Source organism: Mus caroli, unplaced genomic scaffold (assembly GCF_978045245.1).
Source record: "Mus caroli unplaced genomic scaffold, Mus_caroli_1 scaffold_1, whole genome shotgun sequence".
In the NCBI taxonomy this organism is placed as follows: Eukaryota; Metazoa; Chordata; class Mammalia; order Rodentia; family Muridae; genus Mus; species Mus caroli.
The window spans coordinates 184,020,505-184,048,103 of record NW_028227256.1 but is presented as its reverse complement, the minus strand read 5'-3'; positions in this window follow the sequence as shown (position 1 = coordinate 184,048,103).

Genomic DNA, 27,599 nt, shown 5'->3' with positions numbered 1-27,599 from the left:
GACAGGAGAGATGACTCGATGGCCAAGAAAATGAATGAAAATCTACAACTGCGGGGGCGGTGAGGAGGTCAAGGCATCTCCAAGATGAAACAGAGATCTCGGATAAGGGAGGTGCCCAAAAATCAATGAGCTGAACTTAGCTGTAACTCACTGGGGATATGGAACTAGAAGAGGCCATTCCCCCCGTAGCCATACAGGAACCCCAGTAGATCTATAGCTGATGTTTTTTAAAGACCATTTTCTATGTGACACAGACTATGGATACTATCATAATTTTCTACTGCCTTGAGAAAACACCAGAACCAGGGCAGAAAAAATACACACACACACACACACACACACACACACACACACGGCAGAGTTTATTGGGGCATTACAGTTTTAGATAGGGAATACATGACCATCATGGAGGGAGCATGGCAGGTCCTGAGCATCAAGCCAGTAAGTAACATCCCTCCATGGCCTCTGCATCAGCTCCTGCTTCCTGACCTGCTTGAGTTCCAGTCCTGACTTCTTTTAGTTATGAACAGTGATTTGGAGGTATAAGCTGAATAAACCCTTTCCTCCCCAACTTGCTTCTTGGTCCTGATGTTTGTGCAGGAATAGAAACCCTGACTAAGACAAATTGGTTACACCCTCATTCACAAGTTGGAAGCACAGGGACAAGAGGTAGAGTATGTGTGAGCATTAAATGTAATTAGCATGGGCTTTTGAAACCTCAAAGATTCAGGTTTTAAACAAGTCTCCACCGTTTGCCTTTTCTACCATCTGCTGTTCAAAAGCACTGGAAAACAAAACCCAAGTCAATAGAGGCAGATTATAGTTGTATATTGATGCTAGATGCAGACCTATTTTCTCTTGTAGGAACTTTTAAATGAATACACTATGAAAAAGATTTCTATGTGTATATAGTCACTGTACCAAATGGCTGTGTTGTCTCTCTGATAGATGTAAAGTTATTATTAATATTCTATACATATTAATTGATGCTAGAAATTAATATGGTGGCAGTTATTCCTTAACCAGCTAGTTCCCCAAATAACCACACAGAGACCTTTAATATTTCAAAGCTTAGGATTTAGCTGGACAGACTTTCAACTAGTTCATGAAAGTTAACCCAATCACCCAGCTACATCTAGCCGTGTGACTAGCTATAACTTCTAGGCCCATAGTCAAGTCCATTTCCCCTCATGTCTCATCAGAAAAGGTCTTTCCTCTTTCTTCTTCCCAAAGTTCCTTTTTCCCTTCCAGGAAGTCCTGCCTTCTCTCTAGTAGTCAATCATAGGCTTTAGCCTTTTATTGACCAATTAACTTGGGGAGCAAGGTTGCACAACAAAAGCTAGTGTACGTTAGAATTTGCTCATCTTGATGTAAGATCTTGATGAGATCTTGGGGTACAGAATTTAGCATTTAAACACATAGCATCACCAGACCAACCCCATCAGATAGAAAATCCAGTTTCTTATAATTGATTTTTAAAAATTCCTGCTCTTCAAGAGGAATTGAGCACACAAGAATAGCTCTCTATTAGGCTTACCCCAAAGTTATCCCAGAGACAGGTACCAAAATTCATAGGGTCAAGATCAAAGTCATAGCCTATTGTTCACTGCAAAGAGATGCCAACGACCTACTATTAGGGCAATAGTTGCAATTTAAGTAGGTAGTTTTCATGGATTCATGAGCTGTAGTGTGGCATCAGGTAAACGTAATACATTTCTTCATTTCTGAAGTCCAGCAGCCAAGGCCAGTGCCTTTCTGCAGATGACCTTGTCTTACTGCAGAGTTGAGGCTTTTTGGAATCTGCTTGGATACATCATCATGTATGTATTACTTAAATATGTTTCTCCTTTTAATTTAATTTCCTGTTTTGTTTTCTAGAAACCATAAATTGTCTGTTAAGAATTTTTTACAAAATGCATATTGTTGTCCCCAGAGACCAGAGCTGCTCTCGGGCAGGGCATTTCCTGCCAAATGACTTAAAAACAAAAAAAAAACATTTCCTTTTATTGGTTTTGCATAATGGTTGCAGCAATTCTCAAGTAATGAAAAAGGAATGAAGAATGTGATGTTCTTTCCAGCACACAGCTGAAAAGGTGGTGTGGAGAAAAGCAACCAAACAAGAACCCCAAACATGGCCTTTGCCACAGGCAGCCCTCCTCCCAGCTCCTCCTCAGATCTGAGGTGCCTCCCATCTTTTCCAGTGAGAACTGGACTCTGTGCTTAAGGAAACTGGATTGTGTAGGACATCTGTGATGACATTCTTGCGGTCTGGGTGGGACCCAAGCTCCTTCCCGACTACTTTAGAATTCACTAGGGATGAGACTTGCCCTTCCTAGACCAGTGTCACCTCATTTCAAAGCAAGCAACCCAGGTTTTTGCATTGTTTTTGAAGGTTAAATAAGGCCTCTGTGAGTAGCTTCAATATGAATCTGCAACTGTTCCGGGGAGAAAACTGCCATTTGCTGGCCCCAGTGTGGAGCTGGCAGATGAAGCAGAGAACCAACAATCACATTGGGAAAGGAAAATGATGAGCCAGTGGCTTATCGATGAGGAGTGCATTTTCCAAACAGGGAATCTGCTTACCAGAAAACAATGTCTGTACCTAAACTTTAACTCATTTCTGCATCTACAGCAGCACACAACAGGCACTAATTACTATCTGCCGACTTGTGTAGGACCCACATCAGAGATATTATGCGTAGTAACCCACAGTAAGAGGGGATGAATTATTCCCTGTGAGCCAAATCTGGCCCGTGGCTTATATTTGTAAATAAAGTTTGATTAAGAATCCATACTTGTTTGCTTAAATATGACTACTGATAATTTTGTGCTACAGGGAAGAATACAGTATTCTCAAGAGATAACTCTTATGATTCCCCAAAGACAAAAATAATTATTATCTGACTTTACAGAGGTTTTTGTTATTCTTTTCCAAATATTGTCCCATAAAACTGAGTTACCCATTTCCTCCTTCCTCTCAAGCGCATCCCTATTTTTTCTTTCCAGTATTATGGTCAACTGTCGTCGCATTATTTCCACATGGAAGTTATTTACTCAGTGCTTCTACTGTTCCTCTTAGCATCACAGAGACCAAACCGCCTGTAGAAACACCTTAAATGAGGGAAGATTGACTTGTGCTCACAGTTCCAACACATTCCATCTGTATGTTTCATCCTCAAATGCTTGGATGGAATCTGATTGTGACAGTGGTGTGTGGCAAAAGAGAACACTACTTCATGACGGACGGGGAAAAGGTGGAGAGAGACTGAGAGCAAGGGCCGGCTGACTCCCGTGATTTAATTTCTTCGAGTATATACCGCTTCCTAAGGTTTCCAGAGCTTTCCAAAATGGCACCATCAGGAGCAAAACAAGCGTTCCACTCAGGAAACTACATATTTAAACCACAATTTTTTTTTGTTTTTTTTGTTTTTCAAAAAAAGGGAGAAAAACAACACAAGGATGGTTATGATGCACAGAGACACTTTGGTAGCCACAGTGGGCATCTTGAAAATGCACCATAAATGATCCTGTCATAGGGAGGATGGCCGGGGAATCCCTGTTGACTTCCAGGTGCTGGCCTCTAAGTTGCCGGAGGTTGGTGAGTATTAGTCTTTTTTCCCTTTCCCTGTCTCTGTGTGTCAGCTCCAAAAACAGAGAAAAATGTCACTACATGGTGTGTCAGAGAGATGGTTTCATGGCTTGTTAGCTTCTAGGAGTGTAACAAAAACTTGATTTAGCTAACTTAGACAAAAGTGTCTGAGGTTTTGACCCATTGCTTCTGGGCTTGTGCTGAGGTCCCAACATCTTGGGTCATGATGTGGTGAACTCATTACTAGAAGGGGAAGAGAGAAGGATGGCAGTGAGGTTGTCCAATCCCCTTTGAAGGCCTGCCCTCTGACCTAAGCCTCCTGGCCTCATACACTCTCTGTCACCTCTCACAAGTCCTACCTCCTCCAAGGAGCACACCCACGAGTCTAGTTGATGTTTAAGATCCGAAGCTTACAGTTAGATGTGACCCACTTGAAGATCACAACTCTGGTTCCATTCATCTTTCTACATCACCAATGTGTCTGCTTTTGCTGAGCAGGTGCAGTGTATAAGTTCCTCATCTTCTCCACAGTCACACTGGGTGCTGAGGCAACGGTGTAGCTGTGACTTACTGATGTTAAAGAGGAACCATAATGAACTCAGGATCCTATCTTCTCTTCTCTGGCAGGTCTTTACATTGCACTTACTGCACAAAGCAAACCATGTTGGCATGGCTTTTGCTGATCTATAAAAGCCACCTGAATCCGCTTCTCTCTGTGTGACCTGCCATCAAGTTAAAGAGCAAAGGGGGAGACAGTCCTGGCATGTGGGAACCACTGTATTTAAAACTGTACGGTTTGCTTATTTATTCCAAGTAAAGAAAAACACACAAACAGAAAATAAACAGTCTCAGGAAGTGAGATTTGAGTTCCCTTTTGGTTAGAAGAGCCTTCCTGATGTTCAATGTGAGAGGTTGTACCTCTAAAATCTGAAGACTTTCCAAACTTTCCATACCCAGGAGAGCTTCCCATGATGAAAGACTGCAAGATGGAACCCCACAACAATCCTCCCACAAAGTTCAGGCTGAAATTATGCAAAGGCCAAGTCTGTGTGGTATACTCCTCTCTAATTGTTGGGTCTCTTCCAGAAGGCTCTCAACACTTGAGGCTCAGATGAGGTTCAGCATGTGGAAGGGGCTGAAGCCTGGAGCCTGTGTTCGTAATGGAAACACAGCAGCAAACCCACACCCCAGGTCCGTATCTGTGTTTCCATAAAACAAGTTTCTCTAAACAGAGCAGCAAAATGGTAAGGGTTGGGTGGGGGTTGGTAGACCTATGAGGAGCTCTCTCTGGTAGGCAGGTACCCTGGTCTCCTAAAGACAAAACCCTGCCCTTAGATAGTGTGTTGCTGTGTGCAAAAGTGGTTTTCCACGAGAGATTCTCAGAACAAATCCGTGACATGTGTAAACCAAGCATCTTCTCCCTGTGCACGTGAAGTAACCAGAGGGGAAAGGTAACTGATGTTCTCCATGTTCACAGGCGCCATAGCCAGACTCAGAGCTAAAATGCCATCATTGGTATTTGGCCATTCTCGCCTTGGGAATGTCTCCCTTGAAATGGATAGGGCCAGGGAGATGATTCCGAAGGTAAAGACACTTGCCGCCATGCTTGATGAACTGAGTTCAATCCCTAGGACCCACATAGCAGAAGGAGAGTAACAACTTCCAAAATTGTTCCCTGACCTTCACACACATACAGGGTGGCACATGTAGAGACACACTACACACATACACACACATGTAATAAAACTTAATAGAACAAAGCAAAATAAATATAAATTAAGATGAATGCTCAAATAGTATCTGCCCACAAGTAGGGAAAACCTCTCTAAGGTTGGGCAAACCTGAAGATGGCGGCACAGCTGACAATTACCAATGGATGCTATTGCCAAGAGATCTAGGTGTCACCTCAAACCATGACTGAAGATGATTTCACATTTAATGATGGGGTACAGAGCAAAGTGAGCTGAGATGACAGCCACCAGTCAGTGCTTAGAATGCTGAGTTGCTTAAAGGATCCCACTGTCATTTAGGCAGGCAGAAGGTTGAGGGCAAAAGGAAGGCCTCAGACAAAGGCTATTTATTTAGAGCCATAGATAGGGCCCTTGTTCTGATGCATCCTGGTATGTGTGTGTATACATATATACATGTATACATATGTGCTTACACACATGTCTACACACATGCACATACATACATACATACATGCACATACACACATGTATACACATATGCACATATATATCATGTGCACATGTATACATATACATGTATATACATACTTATGTGCATGCACATATGCATGCATACACATGAATACTTATATATACATACTCACACATACATGCATGAATGTTAGCAACAAACAAGAAAAATAGCCCATCTCTTTGTTCCTTGCACCTATGTTGATTAAATGAACATAATATTCCACTGCCTGGCTCAGGTGGTCTGTTGCCTTAGAGTTCTCTGTGATTGACTCACCTGACTCCATGTTCTGACCTTCTCACTGACTCATCCAAAGACACTAACACGAAAGCCATAATGATGCAGAACATATTGTTTCCAAGTTTTAAGATGCTATGATCATAACCAGCAGAGGCCATCAAGATGCTAAGGACTAAGGATGAGCCAGGTACTGAGGAAGCTTATTCTAAAGGAAGGATGCTCAGCAGCCAGAGCGTGACTCCGGGATTACGATGTTTCCCTCCCAGTGCTGGGAGCATCCTTCCAAAAACCATGTGGTGACTCCAGCACTCTAAGCACCCACATTAGAGAGAACATTCCGAACCATCTCTCCAGCCTTTTCTTCCACACCACGTCATTTGAACAGAACTCAAGTTTAAAAAACAAAACGGAGAAAGAGGAGGAGAAGAAAACTTGCATAAAGATAAATATCAATTATTCAATCTCTCAATAGAAAGGCATATCAAAATTGTTCAGCTATAGACAAAATAAAACAAAAGCTGCACTGTACTTAGTGTAAGATCAGAAAACTATATGTTGAGGGATAGGAGACTAAGATGGCAAAGCTCATATGCCAAAGATGGATTCATTCTTTCAGCTTTCTTATGTATGTCCCTTGATGCCATTCACTGAGGTTGTGCAAGCACCCAGGTCCTGACTCAGAAAGAAGTCAGAGATGGATGTGGCGGCAGCTGTCTTCCTCATTGCCACCTCTCAATTCCATGTTAAACACATGAGTGGTGCCATTCTAAAGTGACTTGGGCAGTACTCAGTGGCTTGGCTGAGGATCACATGTGACTTGAAATCTGGCTGACAATGGATCACCCAGCATGATCCTGAAAGATCAGAGGTTCTATTTGAGCTAGCTGCACGTCTGACTATTAATTCACTTTTTATAACACAGAATCAGGAGATTAGAAAGCTCTAGAAAGTCACTGTCCAAGTTTTCCTCTGGGAAAGGTGAGAATAATAACATTGTTGGTGAATTAGAGTTAAGAGGGATTTTACCCAAAGCACAGTTTATGAACTTCGGCTGGTTTCTTCAAGGACACCGTTGCTTTGTTAGGGCCAGCATGTGAAAGTTTCCCCCTTTGGCTCTGGTTTTCAACTTCTGTTCTCCAGCTGCTATCACAGTTTTGAAAGCTGTGGCATCTTAGAAAATGGAGTCTAGTTGGTGAAAGTAGGTCACAGTGGGAGTGGGACTTGACAATTAGACCAGGCACCTGGTTCCTGGCCTGATGCCATGTGCGGAGTCGGAACCACATAGCCCACCACCACAGACTCTACCTTGGCTTCCTCGCCAGGATGGACTGTAGCTCTCTGAAACTGTAAGGAGAAAAAAAACCTTCACCCCTCACGTTGCTTCTGTCTGGCAATTCTGTCACAGGGACTGGGAAGTACCTAGTTCTCCTCTTAAGAACTTGACCTTAGCTCCATGTCTACAGCTTCTCAGCCTTTCAGGAGGGAAGCATTTCCATTATCCTTTTCAGCTCTTTGTCACAGCGCATAATAGAAGGTTGCTCAGGATAGCGAGAGACACAGGGGAAACTCTGGCACACAGACTAAGAGCAACTGGGCTGGGACAAGGGGTGGGGGTGGGGGCTCTGGATGAGGAGGACTAAACTAGCTACTTTAGCTGCCGTGTAAGGATAGCTTTGTAAGGGAAGAGAAGGTATCTGAAAGTCTTTAACAGAAATTTTTGTTTTTATATATCTTAGTGTTAAACTCCCATCTCAAATAAAGCAATAGGAGGCAAATCAGAGCATTGTTTAAGATTTCTTGAAGTGGTTCCATAAAAAGGCTTATGGTCTGAGTAACTATAGCAAAGCTATCCCTCTTTAGAACTAGAGACCAGTAAAGTGGCCTTCTAGAACCAGGACTGGTGGTTCTAGGCATAGGATGTAGGAGGCTGTTGTAGGTTGTTTGTGAGTTCAGGGACTCAGTGAGATTCTATTCCAAAAGAAATTAAAGAAAGAACAAAAGAAAGAAAGGGAAATCAAGTAGGGTAGCAAGCTTTGACATATTAAAATTCAGGACTGGAGGTTGTAGCTCAGTTGGAACAGTGTTCACCTATCATGTAAGATGACTTGAGTTCAATCTCCAGTACTGCATAAAGGAAGGTATGGTAGCCCATGCCTGAGATTCCAGCACTCAGGAGTCTAAGGTCACCCTTGGCTATATAATGAGTTCTAGAACAACCTGGGATAAGTGAAACTCTCTTTACAAAAGCAGAAGAAAGAAGAAAGAAGAAAGAAGAAAGAAAGAAAGAAAGAAAGAAAGAAAGAAAGAAAGAAAGAAAGGAAGAAAGGAAGGAAGGAGGAATGAAAGACAGGAATGGAGGAAGACTCAAGTTTATAAATAAAATTTCTTGACACAAAAATAATCAAAGTCATTGTCACTATGTCTTGTTAAATGTTGAGACGTGGGTTCTTTTTTTTTTTTTTCTGAGAGTAATGCAAAGCAAGAAAACATAAGGAAAGCATTCATATATTTGAGGTGCAAGAGTTTAAAATCTCCCCTAATGAAAGCAGTGTACATAATATACTAAGTATGGAGTATTTAAAAGAAACATGGCAGACAAAGGGTTACTATTCATAATACATAAAAATGTTCTTTTATGTCAACAGGAAAAAGAGGGGTGTTTTCATAAGAAAACCAGGCAAAGGCTACACAAAGCATCAAATTCCAAAGATAAACAAACATACAAGTTGATATGAGTTCATGTCGCCCATGTCACACAATGGCTTCCATATTTGGCTATCACACTGGCAAAGGTTAACACCAAAAGGAGTTCCCCAAGATGGCAAGATTAAGGGAGGCCAGGCGCCCTTGCACCTTGTTGGCTCAGCAGCATATGACAGGACAGGGCTAAGAAAAGCAGGGTCAGTTCCCTGGTACTTCAGATCTACCGAGAGAGCACCTCAGGCAAAGACAGATATAAAACTGTGTGATTTGGGTAAATCTGCAGGTAAGCACACAAACACGACCCTGCTCCTGGGACATGGGCTGCAGAGGCAAGAATTTAATCTGCCATCTGTGTGTCCAATGAGCTATGTGTGCATAGAAGGAGTTCCTATGTGTGCATGGGAGCTGGGAAATAAAGAACTGACCACTAGGAACTGTGTTTGATCTTGGAACATACATAAAAGTCTGGGTAACTAGAAGCACCTCAAAAGTGGACTCAGAGCCAGAGTCAGAGAACAAAGGGACTCTGCTTGTTCTGGTTTTCAATTGCAATAATAAACAAGGAACTAAGTATAGAACTGGTTCCATTTCTGATAAGAAAGTATGTATAATATACAGTAGAGTTTGGCCTAACACATTGAAAGTTTGAATCCCAGAATCCCACACCAATCCCTCTGTATAAAATGGCTTTCCCAGCACTCCGTTTTTTAGCAATTTCTTCATCTCCTGTGCAAGGGGAATTTCTTTCCTGCTAGGGTCGTCAAGCACTTCCAGAAATGCTTGGGTAGCAATTAAATGCTTTCCAGAGCTCTGTCCTCGTTTCCAGCTTACTCCACAGCATTCCCCGGGACAGCTAATGCTGTGCAGGAAATGACTCTGTTGAATGCACAGGAATAGAGCATCCCTGTTGGTCCCTGGTCAGGGTCCTTTTTTTCCTCCTGAAATTGCATCATGAAGGAATTGTCAGCTCTGGTAACTGTCAAACTTGACCTCTGCCATCTGCCAGAGTGAGGTGGGAAGAATGTTTCCCTTTGTTCTGTTTCATTCACTCCTGTGATGGGCGGGCGATGAGACACTATCGCTCTTCTGTCTCCTCTAGGGTCTGAAGACAAAGTACAGAGGTAGAGGAAAATTAAATCAGACTCCAAAGCTGATGCTCTCACTCTCGAGATTCACTGCATTCAACAGAGGCACAGGAGCAGGCTTGGTTCTCCAGGGGCGTGGGAAAACTGACTCTTTGCTGGAATACTCTTTAGCTATTTTCGTCAACCTGATGACACTGACCCTGGAGTTTCTTCTAGGAAAGAGAATTCGAGTTCAAAATTTTATGTTCCTCCCAGTATTATTTAAAGACATTTGAGAGAGAGAGAAAGAGAGAGAGAGAGAGAAAGAGAGAGAGAGAGAGAGAAAGAGAGAGAGAGAGACCACTAAATACTCCACAAGAACCTAAAACGGAGTCCATTAAAGACTGTTAAAAATCAGCAGCATTTTGATTCTTGGATGCTGAAGAGTGTATTTATTTCCAAATGTGTTCTAAATGAAAAAGAGTTTAAAAATGATATGTTGACCAGATCCACATAGTTTTACTACATTTGTGATTAAGAAGACCCACCCCAGTCATTAAAATATCAGTTTCCATTTGTCATGGCAGGTGGTAGAAATGCAAATGTTTTGCCTTTGACTTTGGAATTTTCTACTCTCTCTAATATTTCGGCAGGAATAATTGAGGAAGTGACTTAAGGAATTACTGTTTTGGATCTACAGGGCTCCTTTACATCTCCAAATGATGGCATGAGCAAACATGTTTCTCTTCATAACCACAATTGCCAGGAAGTAATTGTTAAACTTTTATTCTTCTCCTTTCTCCAAAGTAGCTTTACTTTCTTACTAGGAAATTACAACCCGACTCTAGCAATTCCTATTGTTCCTATTTAATAAAGATCAAAGAGGGGAGTTACCTCTCTGAACTATCAGAAAACATCCGTATATCAGTGTTTGAGAAAGTTATTCCCAGCTGTGATGTTTCAGTGCCCGCGCTATTATTTCCGGGGAGCCCTTCTAGGGTTAGTCATGTTTTTCAAAGGATTATCAAAATCTGAAAACCAGCTAGAGTCTCACCCTCTCTCTGCTCTTTAGTACACAACTGCTGGTTGTTCTCTCTGGTGACTCTTTCCAAAATGACACAGCTATTTTGCATCATTCTTGGGAAAACCACAGTCTTATATTAATGTTCTTTAAATAGTCAAACCCAGTCCTGATCAATATGAATGAGGCACAGGTAAGCCAGAAGAAGAAAATGTGAGTCTGCCTTATCAGCCCACAGACCTACAACGCTTACTCTCACTCACTGGTATATGCCTTCTTGGGCTATGCTTCTCTCTACTTTTGTATTTGCCCCTGGGGTACGCACAAACATACATTATACAGACTAGGATTATATTTCAGTCTCTTTTACCATTGGTGTGGTACTCTGATGAAAGTGATATAGGGAAGAAAGAGACTCTCTAGGTTCACAGCTCATGGTATCATGACAGGATGTCAAGACACCAGGAGCTTAGTGCAGCTGGGCACATGACTTCTGTAACACAGCTGGGCACATGACTTCTGTAATGCAGGTGGGCACATGATTTCTGTAACACAGCTGGGCACATGAGTTCTGTAACACAGCTGGGCACATGACTTCTGTAATGTGGAAGAGGAGGAAGATGTGTGCTGCCACTCAGTTCCCTTTGCCCTCTCACGCAGTCCAGCATCCTACCCACAGAACAGCATACCCACATGGGTGACCTTCCCATCACCATTCATACAATCAAGATAATCTCCCAGTAATGCCTAGGGGCTCATTTCTCAGGTGATTATAGATCAGCCACACTGATAATGATCTAGCCATCATAGATAACATTAACCAAATTAATCACAAATTAAGTTTGTGTAAGTTTTATTTGGATGTAGATTTTGAACTATCAACACAGATGGTAAGTTACTACTGAAAACATCCACAGGAGTTTTTTCCAGGTTTTGAAAAGTTTGGAAGCATTTCCTACATAACACATAACAGAGAAATGGAACATTCTTTTTTTCATTAATTGTGCATACAATGGAAAAACAAATACATATTTTTGTAAACAAAGCTCAACTAATAGACACTAGCAGGTTGACAGTTTAAATATATAGGTGAGACATTATCTAGTAAAAATTGCTGGTGATCTGCATTTTAAATCAGTATGTGTTATATTTGAGAAATACTTGAATCTCACTTAAAGAATATGTTCGTCATGGGGTTCCAGAGATGGCTCGGTGTTAAGAGCAAGTGCTGCCCTTGCAGAGGACCTGAGTTTGGTTCTCATCAGCCAAGTCAGGCAGCTCAGAACTGCCTGGGGCTGGGGTTCCAGCTCTAGGATGAGCTACTGCCTCCGGACTCCTAAGGTACTTGCACTTACATGAACCCAGTTAAATGTAAATGTTGTTGTAGTGGGGCTTCATTCTGAGGGTGCAGGGGGGAATCATACAATCCAGGATTTCTCTTTTAAAATCCACCTGAGCCCAATCTTCTGTAAGAGAGAAGCAAAACAAGCTAGGTGTCATTGTTCCCAGGTGGATGTCATCAGCCACCTCGATGTTTTCCTTTGATGAGATAGAAGCAGTTTAGAGTACTGGGCAATGCTTCAGACAGAGAGGCTCCCAGGCCATCCATCCCAACATCTGAGGTATAGAACACAACTGTGTACACTGAAAGGCTACACAGCTGTCTGGAGCCAATCAGATTTTCAGCTGATCAGATTTAGGATATCAATCAGATTTGTGCCCCTGTTATGTAATTATTTAATTTCTCCTACTCTCTTCTATCCATCTGAAATTGAAACAACAACAACAACAACAACACACTAACTAGCACCATTCAGGATTATTGTGTTTCTCGATGAAATGAAGTTTGGTTTAGAACTAAAGTCTGAATATCAGGTCTAAACGTTTCTGTGTAGCCCATACTTGTCTTTCTAGACCATTTCCATTCTCTTTATAGTGTGTGCCTGAAGCCATCCTACAGTTGCTTCGGTGCTCTCAACCCCTTCTTGTCTTAAGAGCTTTGCCTGGGGTGGTCATGGTCATCCCGTCGAACATTCTTTTCTTGCCATGGAATAAACCATCTTTCTGCTCAGTCTGCTCAGGTATCATCTCTGCCTAGTGTCCCATCCTCTCTCCCAGATGCCTCCTAAGCTGAACCATGCCATATTTTTTCCCAGAAGTTCCTGGTCCCTGAAATGACACACATTTATTAGTTGCTTTCTGTCTCCCCACTGAAAGTAAGTTTCCTATCAGTTGGAAGGTTGTTTTGTTCCATTCTGTATCTCTCGAGCCACAGGTGTGTTTTCTAACATATGTAGGATGAATCATTCCCCTTTACAAAGTAAGGAGCTGGCATCTTTTAGAAGATTAGAATCTATTGTTTTGATACCTTGATCCAGAAAATATAAATTTTCCATATGCACAATTATAAGATAAATGAACACCGTTTACTGTACGCCTACTAACTGCCAATTATTGTGATAAGAGCTCCGGAGAATGAGAAAAACATGACAAGAAGCTCAAGCATGGAGCAATGGGATGATGTAAGAGCAATGTGTTCATTACCATATATGAGACATCTGCATTTAAATTCATACTAACAAAAGGAACGGTGGAACGCAGGGAAAAAAATCAGAAGAAAACTCAAAACCAAATGTGACGGTTGTGAGTGTCTGGTGTTCTCTCTTTGTCCTTGAAGGCATTAGAATTTGGAAGGGTGAGGTGGCATTGGTAGATCCCATATATCCAGTGAGTTATAATGTGAAACACTCATGATTTAGATCCTGCAGTCATCCGGGGACAAGGTTTTCTTCTATCCTGTGGCTCTCTCTTCTCCAGGCCTGGGTGCCTCTACAGTCAGTAAGTACATGGGACATGGTTTTGTGTTGTGCATGCACCAGAGCTGGACTTGCTGTGTGTCTCTTTGACTTGTGTTCTATTGGTGAGACTCAGTCCCACAGGGACTCACAATCATGGGAACCTGGAAACCATACTTTAGTTGTGTGACCAGGGAGTGCAGGGATCTGGTAAGTAAAGACCTTCAGTCACAAATGAGTGAGTTACACATCAGCTCAGGCTACAGTATGATCCTAAAATGTCAAACTAAAGAATAATACAAAAGATGGAAGACCATATTTATTGTTAGGTAATTGGCTCAAAACGTACCTTACAAACATGTTAACATATAAGACATCCGGGTCACAGTGGCACCACGCATAACCGCAAGCCTTGAACCATGAGGAAATATGAGGATGGAGATTTCAGATAGTAATCAAAGGCTGTTTGCCTTAATTATATTTTAAATCATTTTGCATACTTACTATCACATAATACATGCTTTTAAAACATTTTATATTTCTTACTTTAATAATGCTCTGTAGGAAAATTAGGCTTTGAATATGCTGATACTACACAGAGAGAAATACACATACTCTTTAGTAATTTTCTTAAAACTGAAGCGCATATGTGTGGCTCATGTGCCAACAACACAGAACAACTATGACTTGCATGCAAGCTCATCTTTTCTGCTCCACATCCCCAACCCAGCTCCCCAAAGGTATTTACTATTGCCAATTCATTCCTTACTACTCTCTGGGCGCTCACTGGCATATGGAGATGTGTAACTTCTATAACTATATTCAATTTTAAATAGAGCTGGTACAGCTACACTTAATTTAAAATTACTGTTACATATTTTCAAAGAAAATGCCTTATATCGGTTTCATACCATCTCATACCATCTGTGCAGTATTGCATCATACAATAACTATTTACTGGGCATCTACTGGGTTACCGACCCACTTCTTAGGATGCTGCTGTGATTTCACAGTTCTTACCTGGGTGACAGATCTCTAAATTTATTTTGTGGTTCACATATTCTCAGGAATTGAGTTTTTATCAGTCTATTGTTATTGTGTTAGGATATGCTTCTAGAAGTGCTTTTATTTTTACCAAACACTTTAAGCATTTCAAAGGTCTTTTGACAACATGCCAATTACTTTCCAACCATTTATATGATTAATATCACACACCAAGAATAAGGCATTGCAACAGGTTCCGGCAAATAGTGCCCTTTTCTTCCCTTCAATTAAGACATACAAACCAACCTGGGACTTAGCTTGCACAATAGAAAGAACACAGGTTTGACTGCGTAACTACATCCAAAACCATGCAACCAAAGCCATGCTGTAGGTTATCAACCTCCAGACATCGGTATTATATCAGCATTTTTATTCTACTGTTGATCAGCACACCTAAGAGCTCTGCTGAGCACTTTGGTTGTATTCAAAGATTTTTGTCATGAGATGAGTCAAGTGAAATAAGAAAGAAAATAGGAGAGGAAACCTCTCGGGCAAAATAAAGTCATTCTCACATCTGGGGAACGCAGAAGCCTGGGTGTCTCCCACAAGGGCTGATTCATTAATACTAATTGGTATCTCCCCTGCAAGGGAGAAAGAGGCCTGAGATCCTAATCATTCCTCATTACTGTACCAGCGACTGCATCTAGCCAGGGTGTCAGATTTGCAATTAGAGGCAGCTGGCCTCTCAGACAGACACCTGGCCCCAAGGGGAAAGAGAAAGAAATCCAAACTGCAAGACAGTAGCGCTTGCTCAGAAATCTGCCTTCTCGCTCTGCCCGCCAAGCCTGCAATCCATGGGCAGCTTCACTCAGTTCTAGCCAGGGAGATGGAAGACCTCCTTCTCATCTCTGAAGTGTAGATGTGAGCAGGTGGAGGGAAGAATTACCCAAGGACCTGAACTGAGAAAATGCCTTCCTCCTTTTTAAAAATTAGTACATATTTATCTGAGAATTTTGAAATATATGAAGGAAGCAGGAAACAATTTTTGAAAAATATCTTACTACAGAGATTTATGCTCCTTTGCTGTGTTTTATTCTTTTTTTTTCTGTATGCACAGAATTTAATATTGAACACTTGATATATAGTTTGTGGATGGTTAGAAAATTGAAATGGGGCCTCTGAGTTGATGAATGGGAGCTCTGCAGTCGGATTGTACACTCTGCTGCTTCTTCCACTCATGCCTTCCAGGCAGTTGTTCAACCTCTCTGACTCTTGGTTTCCTCAGCAGCGAAATCGATGATTTAAAATGGTCCACCACATCAAGGGGGATGTGGTGAAACATGGCTGCAACCCCAGCATTTGGGAGACAGAAGCATGAGGATCAGGGTACATGGTCATCCTTAGCTACTTAGCAAGTTGGATATTAGCCAGAGATACAGGAAACCCTGTCTCAAACATTTCCATTTTAAAATGTAGCTTTATTAGAGAATAATGAGGTATAACATTTTAGACATTCCTTCGTAGACAAAAAAACTTTCTTCCTTTGTTTATTTCCTCTTTTTTCTCTTCCTTTTCTCCTTCATTTCATTCCCCCATCTTCATAATAGACTTCAGATTTAAAAATTATTCCTCTCCAACAACTGATAAACAACTTCAGCAAAGTGGCCAGATATAAAATTAACTCAAATGAATCAGTAGCCTTCCTATACTCAAAGGATAAACAGGCTGAGAAAGAAATTAGGGAAACAACACCCTTCACAATAGTTACTAACAATACAAAATATCTTGGTGAGACTCTAACAAAACAAGTGAAAGATCTGTATGACAAGAACTTCAAGTCTCTGAAGAAAGAAATTGAAGAAGACCTCAGAAAACAGAAAGATCTCCCAAGCTCTTGGATTGACAGGATTAATATAGTAAAAATGGCTATCTTGCCAAAAGCAATCCACAGATTCAGTGCAATCTCCATCAAAATTCCAACTCAATTCCTCATAGAGATAGGAAGAACAATTCTCAAATTCATTTGGAATAACAACAAACCCAGGCTAGCAAAAACTATTCTCAAAAATAAAAGAACTTCTGGTGGAATCACCATCCCTGACCTCAAGCTGCACTACAGAGCAATTTTGATAAAAACTGCATGGTATTGGTACAGTGACAGGCAGGTAGATCAATGGAAAAGGATTGAAGACCCAGAAATGAACCCACACACCTATAGTCACTTGATCTTTGATAAAGGAGCTAAAAGCATCCATTGGAAAAAAAGCATTTTCAACAAATGGTGTTGGCTCAACTGGTGGTCAACATGTAGAAGAATGCAAATTGATCCATTCTTATCTCTCTGTACAAAGCTCAAGTCTAAGTAGATCAAGGACCTCCACATAAAACCAGATACACTGAATGTAATAGAAGAGAAAGTGGGGGAACGTCTCAAATACATGGGCACAGGGGAAATTTCCCTGAATAGAACACCAATGGCTTATTCTGTAAGATCAAGAATCAATAAATGGGACCTCATAAAATTGTGAAGTTTCTGTAAGGCAAAAGCTACCGTCAATAGAACAAAACAGCAATCAACAGATTGGAAAAGATCTTTTCAAATCCCACATCCAATAGAGGGCTAATATCCAATATATACAAAGAACTCAAAAAGTTATTCTCCAGAGAACCAAATAACCCTATTAAAAAATGAGGAACAGAGCTAAACAGAAAATTCTCAACTGAGGAAACTCAAATGGCCAAGAAGCCCTAAAGAAATATACAACATCAAAATCCTTAGTCATCAGGAAAATGCAAATCAAAACAACCCTGAGATTCCACCTCACACTAGTCAGAATGGCTAAGATCAAAAACTTACGTGATAGTAGATACTGGCAAGGATGTGAAGAAAGAGAAATACTCCTCCATTGCTGGTGGGATTGCAAGCTGGTACAGCCACTCTGGAAATCTGTCTAGCAGTTCCTAGAAAATTGGACATAGTACTACCTGAGGACTCAGCTAAATTACTCCTGGGCACATACCCAGAAGATGCTCCAACATGTAATAAGGACACATGCCCCATTATGTTCATAGCCGTGTCCTTATTTATAATAGCCAGAAGCTGGAAAGAACCCAGAAGTCCCTCAATAGAGGAATAGATACAGAAAATGTATTTACATTTTCACATCGGAATATTACTCAGCAATTAAAAACAATGACTTCATGAAATTCTCAGGCAAATGGATGGAACTCAAAAATATCATCCTGAATGAGGTAACTCAGTCACAAAAGAACACACATGGTACTCACTGATAAGTGGATATTAGCCCAAAAGTTCGGCATACCCAAGATCCAATTCACAGACAATATGAAACCCCCAAAGAAGGAAGACCAAAGTGTGGATGCTTCAGTGCTTCTTAGAAGGAGGAACAAAATACTCACAGGAGGAAATATGGAGACAAAGTGTGGAGCAGAGAATGAAGGAAAGGGCATCCAAAGACTGCCCCGTCTGGGGATCCATTTCATATACAGCCACCAAACCCAGATGCTATTTTGGATGTTGAGAAATGCTTGCTGACAGAAGCCTGATATGGTCTCCTGAGGCTCCTGAGAGGCTCTGCCAGAGACTGACAAATACAGAGGAGGATGCTCACAGCCAACCACTGGACTGAGCACAGGGTCCCTGATGGAGGAGTTGGTGAAAGAACTGAAGTAGCTGAGAGGGTTTGCAGCCCCACGGAGGGAGCAACTGTATCAATGGGCCAGACCCAGGGATCTCCCAAGAACTGGACCACCAACCAAAGAGTAGACATGGAGAGACCCATGGCTCCGGACGCATAGATGGCAGAGGATGGCCTTGTTGGACATCAGAGGGGGGAGAGGCCCTTGAGCCTGAGGGTGTTCAATGCCCCAGTGTAGGGGCATGCCAGAGAGGGAAGACAGGAGTGGATGAGTGGGTGGGGAAGCACCCTCAAAGAGGCAGGGGGAGATGGGATGGGGTAGGGGGTTGTCAAAGGGAAGACCTTGAAAGGGGAAAACATTTGAAATGTTAATAAAGAAAATACACAATAAAAATTACACTGAGAATAAAAAAGTCTATAGAAAAAAATAAAATTTATTCCTCAAACATAAAGTCCCCCATCTAACATCTTTGAGAAGGGTACACCCCACCTCTGGATTGAATTTCAGTTTCTAAAGGATGTGTCTCTTCTTGGAGTTCCGACTATTGCCAAATGGGCACAATGAGATTTCCTGAGTGGCTTTAGTGGATGTTCAGGGGGTGGTTAGAATGTGGACCACATTTACTTAAACACAAAAACTGTTACAGAGAGCTTGAACGTTATCAGAACATACAGGAATGAAAATGTCATAACAGAACCTCATGCTCTTCTGTAATTAGTGTGGACTGAAAAGATACTGAAGACACATCTTAAAGGAAAATATCAGAAAGGAAGGGGTCCTCACAGTCCTCATCTTTGGTACCCAGTTTGTACTGCAACTGCCTTTATCTAGAAGAGGGAATCACCCAGGCTGGAGCACCAAGGGCCCTCAAAGTGCCTCTTGGATCACATTAGCCTTAGATGGTGAATCCTCATCTCACCGGTTGAGCTAGTCTGGCTAGACTAATTGCTCCAGGATCCCAAGTCGATTTCCTGAGCACATGAACGAGAGGCCACCGGGTTGCAGAGGATTTCCATGAGTGTATAGACCTGACTCTCAGTTTTCAAAGCCCATGCAACAAGTGCTTTACCAACTGAGCTAGCTCCACTCACCTGTGCCTTAGTAACGTTCTACTGCTGTGATGAGTCCTTTACAGCCAAAGACATTTACAGGAGAGAGGGTTTATTTGGGGCTTATGAACTCAGAGGGTTAGAGCCCATGACCATGATGTTGGGGAGCATGGCAGCATGTGAGCAGGCATGGCACTGGAGCAGCAGCTAAGAACGTGCGTCTGACCCATAAACCTAGGGCAAAGTGCTAACTGGGGGAGGGGATATAGACTTTTGAAACCTCAACGCCCACTCCTAATGCCACACCGCCTCCAACAAAGCCACACCTCCTAGTCCTTCCCAAATAATTCCATGGATTAGGGACCAAGTATTCAAACATGTGGACCTATGGCAGCCATTCTTATTCAAATCCACTACATCTTATATTTTTGTATTTTATGAAAAACTCTATATACCACAGTTCATAGGTTGATAAAAGGAAGTTAAAACTTGGCAATAAGCTTGTAAAACTCAGCTCACAAATGCCTTTTAAGTTCTGATTGAACTTAGCAAAAGGAGTTGGTCTCTCAGTGACTCAGTGTCGATCTGTCAAGTTTAGAATGGGTTCAAGCATTATTGGTTTCATGTTCTGACCCAAAATTCAGTCTTTGATCTTGTTTGTTATTCTCTCCCTCTGTGATTGGCAAAGCAGAACTTAGTGTTTCTTAGAAAATCAGTAATAAAAATCTCCACGGACATCGAAATTGCTTTACAAAACATTTTGATGAGGGAAGTATAAATGAAAAAGAAACATAAGGCTTACATTTCCCTTGAATACACAAGGGATTGTAAATAGAGAGAACATGTTCATGGAAACATGTTGGGGAATATGCTAGAACTTTAAAAAATAGTTGGAGAGAGACATTTGATGAGCCAGAGTACAGCTGGATCTTGCTCATCCGTGACAGTTTTTTAAAGGTAATGGATTATAAATAAAAACATATATTAATAATTTACATCAGGGATGATAGCAACACAGGGGGAAAATCCCTCTGCATTAGTCATCCAGATGGAAAAATTCTACGAGGCTTATAAATGCAACATGAGAAAACCATACAGCTTCATCTCTCACACAGCACTGTTATACTTCTTAGAAAATACTACGGAATTATAAACCCCAGATGATTGCAGTGAGGAGGGCAGACATCATACCAGCATCGCTGTCTAGGGGGAATTGCTTCCTATTCTCAAGGGGTCTGTTCTCTTTGGGATATGTGTAAGACAGCACATGTGTTATAGGTACATGTGTAGTCTTACATCTGTTCGGAGGTGAAATTCTAATAGTGATTTGAATCTAGACTCAAATCTAGTCTTTTTCTTTTTTTAAGTGAGCTTTCAGATGAAACTATGATTTAAAGATTCTGATGATTATACCTATCCAGTTGTGATGCCTAGGACCGCCCATTCATTCACATGGGGACATGGGTCTTGTGAATTGTTAGATGTAGCAGTATACAGGATGGATTCCATTCTGTAGTGAAGGCTTTCCTCCATTTTCAAATACTCTAGAAGCAACTGTCAGAACCACCAGCTTATCAAACAGTACGAATGCCTCTTTGTCTATCTTTGTTTGTTTTGTTTTGAGACAGGGTCTTACTGTTTAGCCAAGACTGCCTTTGAACTCATGATCCTCCTGCCTCAGCCTCCTGAGTACTGCGTTTACAGGTGTTCACACCATGGCCCACCAGCCTGAATTGGTCCAGCCTCACAGACTGTTCCAACCTTGGACAGTGCACATGAGATTATCCCAACATACCACATATGTTCTGCTATTTTGCTTGGTCTATCCATCATACACAGCCAAGACTGAAAGTATCCTTACTAGAAAATTTGGGAAATTGGTTAATGACAGGTGTTTCCCAGCATGACCCTCTTCCCTTAAGGGTCTTATTTCTTCACTCCTTTACCCAACCCCCACCCCAGTTGCTATTATTTTGGCTCATTTGATTTTTTCCCCCAGATTTTATCATTGTTCTCAATCGAGTTGTTTTGCCAGGCTGTTCCCTATTATAAGAAGCTGGAGAGATTTAGTTAGTTAGTTAGTTAGTTAGTTAGTTGGTCTTAAGTTCTATTTGTAGAGGATCTACTCTGATTTTTGGGATATATTAGATGTTAGTAAATGAAGACATGTATAGTATTTATAAGCAATCATGGGGATACCGTCATAAAAGTGGACATAAATTCTACTGTTCGTTTTATGACTGAAATTAGAAGTTAATAGTTTTGTTAAAATATAGAATGAGTCCCTGATTTTTTGCGGTATGGATTTAACTTGGAAATTTTCCTTTGAAATATGTATCAGATTATGTATATGACTGTGCACATGTATGTAAACATACCATTTGAATCCAGCCTTTAAATCTTCTTATTTTATTTTATTTTATTTTATTAGATATTTTCTTCATTTACATTTCAAATGCTATCCTGAAAGTCCCCTATATCCTCCACCTGCCCTGCTCTCCAACTGACACACTCCTGCTTCCTGGCCCTGGCATTCCCATGTACTGGGGCATATGATCTTTGCAAGACCAAGGGCCTCTCCTCCCAGTGATGGCCGACTAAGCCATCCTCTGCTACATATGCAACTAGAGACACTGTTCTGGGGGCAGGGGGTACTGGTTAGTTCATATTGTTGATCCTCCTATGGGGTTACAGACCCCTTTATCTCCTTGGGTACTTTCTCTAGCTCCTTCTTTAGGGGCCCTGTGTTACATCCAATAGATAACTGTGAGCATCCACTTCTGTATTTGCCAGGCACTAGCATAGCCTCACAAGAGATAGCTATATCAGGGTCCTGTCAGCAAAATCTTGCTGGCATATGCAATAGTGTCTGGGTTTGGTGGCTGATTGTGGGATGGATCCCCCGGTGGGGCAGTCTCTGGATGGTCCTTCCTTCTGTCTCAGCTCTGAACTTTGTCTCTGTAACTCCTTCCATGGGTATTTTGTTCCCAATTCTAAGAAGGAACAAAGTATCCAGCCTTTGGTCTTCCTTCTTCTTGAGTTTCATGTGTTTTGCAAATTGTATCTTGGGTATTCTAAGTTTCTGGGTTAATATCCACTTATCAGTGAGTGCATATCATGTGTGCTCTTTTTGTGATTGGGTTACCTCACTCAGTATGATATCCTCCAGATCCATCCATTTGCCTAAGAATTTCTTAAATTCATTGTTTTTAATTGCTGAGTAGCACTCCATTGTGTAAATGTACCGCATTTCCTGTATCCATTCCACTGTTGAGGGACATCTGGGTTCTTTCCAGCTTCTGGCTATTAAATAAGGCTGCTATGAACATAGTGGAACATGTGTCCTTATTACTGTCAATAAGAGAAAAAGGCCACCACAGATTGGGAAAGGATCTTTAACAATCCTAAATCAGATAGGGGTCTTATATACAATATCTATAAAGAACTCAAGAAGATGGACTCCAAAAAATCAAATAACCCTATTAAAAAGTGGGGTACAGAGCTAAACAAAGAATTCTCAACTGGGGAATACCAAATGGTTGAGGAGCTCCTGAAAAAATGTTCAACATTCTTAATCATCAGGGAAATGCAAATCAAAACAACCCTGAGATTCCACCTCACACCAGTCAGATTGGCTAAGATCAAAAATTCAGTTGATAGCAGATGCTGGCAAGGATGTGGAGAAAGAGGAACACTCTTCCATTGTTGGTGGGATTGCAATCTGGTACAACCACTCTGGAAATCAGCCTGGTGGTTCCTCAGAAAATTGGACATAGTACTACTGGAAAATCCAGCAATACCTCTCCTGGGCATATACCTAGAAGATGTTCCAGCCTTCAAATTCTTAAAGGACATACAATTAAAACACATAAAATTACATAATAAGAAAAGGTTCTCAGCTAGACATTGACTTTACTTAATGTATATATTTTAAATGATAACATTTTAAGTGGGTTCATTTGTATTTTAAGCCTTAGGCCTTAAATACATTATATTTGTAATTATAGGTCATTATAATTGATACATTACTTTATGTAAAATGATGGTCAGTATGAATCAGTAGAATGACAAAATCACAATATATGATCAGTAACCATGACCAAGTTTAGTATCTCTTAAAATAATTTTTTAATTGTATATAAGTAATTGCAGTGAAGTTTCACCTTTTTTGTTTTGTTTTGTTTTGTTTTGTGTTGTTTTGTTTTGTTTTGTTTTTCGAGACAGGGTTTCTCTGTATAGCCCTGGCTGTTCTGGAACTCACTTTGTAGATCAGGCTGGCCTCAAACTCAGAAATCTGCCTGTCTCTGCCTCCTGAGTGCTGGGATTAACCACAAAGTCATAGCAAACATGAACATAACCCCTTTCCAGTGATGAGATCCTTGAGCCATATGAAGTGTTTCAGACCCGTTATGGTAACTCTTCTCCACAGTTTCTCACAGATCTAAACCAGGAGCTACCACCACTCCTCACAGTAGGTTTTCTGTTACAATAATGTTGATAATTTCATGCATGTCAGATCTGATGTGCTTCATTTAGAATGGGGCGTATAAAACTTTTGAGAGTACTCTATGTACTTACCACAGTTATTGCATTAAATGGATAAAATGCAGGGTTAGTATAAATTATAAAGTAGCCTCTCCCGTTGTATAGCAACAGAAGTTACAGGATTGAGAGAGTAAATTGAGAGAGAAAATATTGATCCTATTGAGAATGCTTCTGCTGTATACTTTAATGCCTAGTTCTCAAAAACAAAATAAATCCAGCAGGCATTCGGTCATGAATCACATAATTGGATAAAACCACCAATCAGTAGTAAATGTGGTGTCTGTAGGTGACTTCACCCAAGAGTAGCAGAGTTTGCTCTAGTTAAGTTTACAAAGAATACTTCCCAAAGTAAATCACACTTTGATCGCTAAAACATAACACATTAAAAAAAGTAGACATTGTGCAATGTTCACTGTCACACAACAACTGAATTAAGCCAGAAATCAGTAACAGAAGATAACAAGAGATCCTATAGTATCCATAGGTTAAATGGCATACTTCTAGATAATGCATGGCTCAAGAAGATATCACAAAAGAAATTGAGAAGTATTTTTTAAAACAAAATGAAAGTGAAGATACAACCAAAGGTTTTAAGTTTCATGTAGCACTGTAATACTTGACAGAGAATTTACAGAATTTAACATGTCTTAGGAAAAGAGCGAAGATGATTAAAATCAACAACAACCGAACAAAAAATCCAAGCTCATACTTTAAGAAATGGAAAGGAAGGGTATATTGACTCTAAAGTCAACAGAAGAGAAGGCATAAAAATGAAAATACATATCAGTGAAATTCTAAAGAAAGAATTAACAGAAAAGTCAACAACATCAAAGGTAGATTTAAAAAAAAAAAAACCAACAGCTGGAAGATGTCTAGTAGGAGAGAGGAGGAGTGAGGAAAGAGATTTCGGATGTCAACTTGGTTGGCTAACTGGATGCCTAGATCCTTGCGAACTGCCAAACACACCTCAGGATATGTTTAGCAGCCTGTGCTCAAAGAATTCGAGTATGTTGCTCAGCAAACTGCATGTGAAAGATGTTCCCAGAATGCAGTTGTGCACCATACAATGATGCAGCAACCACATACAATTGGGAGTAGGAGAAATCTTGTGTTCTCTCTGGGATCTTCCTCAGTGGCAAGACTGTCTGCTCTTACTGTTTTTGAACACAAGACTCCACTTTCTTTAGCCACTGGCTGTAGGGACTCAGGCCTGCAGCTTTTTCCACATGCCTGGGTCTTCACCCTCATACCGAGACCACATTATTCGCCATTCTTATTCCAAGGCTTCAGGTTTTGGTTATAAACTTATATTAGCTTCCCTTGCCCCACATTTTCAGAAGGTCGCCAGAAAAAAACTGACAGCCACTGTAGTCATCCAAGCAATTTAATATGGGTTCCCTTACACGAATTATGCAACTTAGATCTAATTGAATCTATATTACACATAAATACAAAGTTTTTTTGGAAAATTTTGGTATGGGTATTTAAAGGATAATGAATATCAGTTAACTGCTAGTATTATCAAGAGTAATAAAAATAAAAGGGATTTAAAATGTTCCTTCAGGTGTTGGAGAGATGGCACAGCAGTTTAGAGTGCTGATTGCTCTTCCAGAGGTCCTGAGTTCAATTCCCAGCAATCACATGGTGGCTCACAACCATCTGTCATCGGATCTGATGCCGTCTTCTGGTGTGTCTGAAGTACAGATAAAGTGTACTCATATATACAAAATATATAATATGAAAAGAATTGTTTAAAAAGAATGTCCCCTCTAATATTCCTTCACTGATGCTCTGTAATATGGAAGTACATTTCTGACCTATACCCTTTGCTTTGCTCTGAGAAGCAAACACTGTTGTGTTTCTGTTTCTTTGTTTTCATTTAATGTTTTCTTTACAGCTTTAGTGATTTCTATTTTGTTTGACTAAGAACCTGATTATTTCTCTTTTAAACTAACTTTTTCTTTCTTTCTTCCTTTCTTCCTTTCTTCCTTCCTTCCTTTCTTTCTTTCTCTCTTTCTTTCTATTTAGTGTGTGTTTTTTGTGTGTGTGCGTGCACGCACATGGCACATGCACTCGTGTGTGTGCATGTGTGGCATAGTTCACATGTGCAGGTCAGAGGACAAGTGTGGAATGGACAGTTGTCTCCTGCCTGTGGATTGTGGGTGGTGAACTCAGTCACCCTCCACAGCACCTGTGTCTACACTATGCTATCTTGCCTGCTTCTCTTTTCCATGTTAAAAGACTCACAGGAAATGAGAAATGCAGCACTGGCTTGGTGGGGGACTTCCCCAGCAGTACACACATCCCACCTACAGCGTTCATTACATTCAAATCTGCAATGGACATCTTACCTTTCTCACCCACACCTCTCTATCCACACTCCTCCATCTGCACCCCTCAGCCCTCCACCACACACCTCCACACACACACCTCCTCCCACACAACTCCACCTGCAATTCTCGTATTATTTAGGGTTTTTCCTTTATCTTTGATTATCTTTAAAAAATATGTCTAGATGATTTTTAAATGTTTATTTTTATTTTTATAATGTTCTCTGAGATTCCTAGATATAGAGTTGGTGTGTGCAAATTCTTTATATGTGTGGGTTATTAACATTTTTAATAACAACTGACTTTTCTCTTTATGTATAAATTACTCCTTATCTTAGTTCTCCCAGAGAACCATGGACATTCATTTTAATGATTTTTTTTTATTGTATTTTGTCTTTGCTTTTCAATTTGAAGATTTCTATTAACATATCCTAGGTGCTGTAGAGATAACTTAGCTATAAGCAGTTGAGTTTAGATCCCAAATCTCCATGTAAAATTCTGGGGCTGAGGGGTGGCAGATAGACACTGATAGGGTGGATTCTCTAGAATCTTCAGCCAGGGAGTCTACACATCTCAGGGTGAGTCCTGGGTTCAGTGACTGACCCTTGTCCCAAAGTCAAAGTGACTCCAAGTGATTGTATAGTCTGGTCTCCACATGCATGTGTATATGATGCCTAGGAACCCAACTTCCTACATAAAGCACACAGGCATGTGCACACTTACTACCCACAGGGGTGGGCATTAAAGACAAAAACACAACCCCAGAGAGTCTTTCTCCAGTCCCATCTCCTCACCTGGTGACTTGTCAGCCTCAAACACTTCTATAGAATTTCTATTGCCTTACTCATCTGTTCTGACTGACTGTCTCCTTTCCCCTTAGGGACCTGGGTAGAATAATCAATGCATGACGGCAGAGATGTGTTTGGAGAAGCATGCCTCCCGCACCATGATCCTGTCATGTCTGGGCATTGAAGTGTTCTTAGAGAAGCAGCATGAAGGAAGCCATTTTTCTCATCTCTAACATGACATTGATGATCAGTCCAAGAGTTCAGCACTGAGGAATTTTTACATTTTCCCTGTATAGAAATTTTAGTGGAAATTTTGAGGTAGTCTGCTTGAGTCTCCTGGGAAGTTGACTTTGCATTCCAAAACTCCCCTTTTAGGCTCTGAAGAATGTTACTAATGTTTTTGTTTAACTAGGAACACCCTGGGTCAAATGCTGAAGGATCAATGGTATGTTGCTTCCAGCCTACTTCTTGACACCATTACTGTCCATGCAGGCCAGAAAAGGACACTGACCTTGCCCAATCTAGCTTTAACAATTAAGAGCTGACTTCCTTTCCTTTCCTTTCCTTTCCTTTCCTTTCCTTTCCTTTCCTTTCCTTTCCTTTCCTTTCCTTTCCTTTCCTTTCCTTTC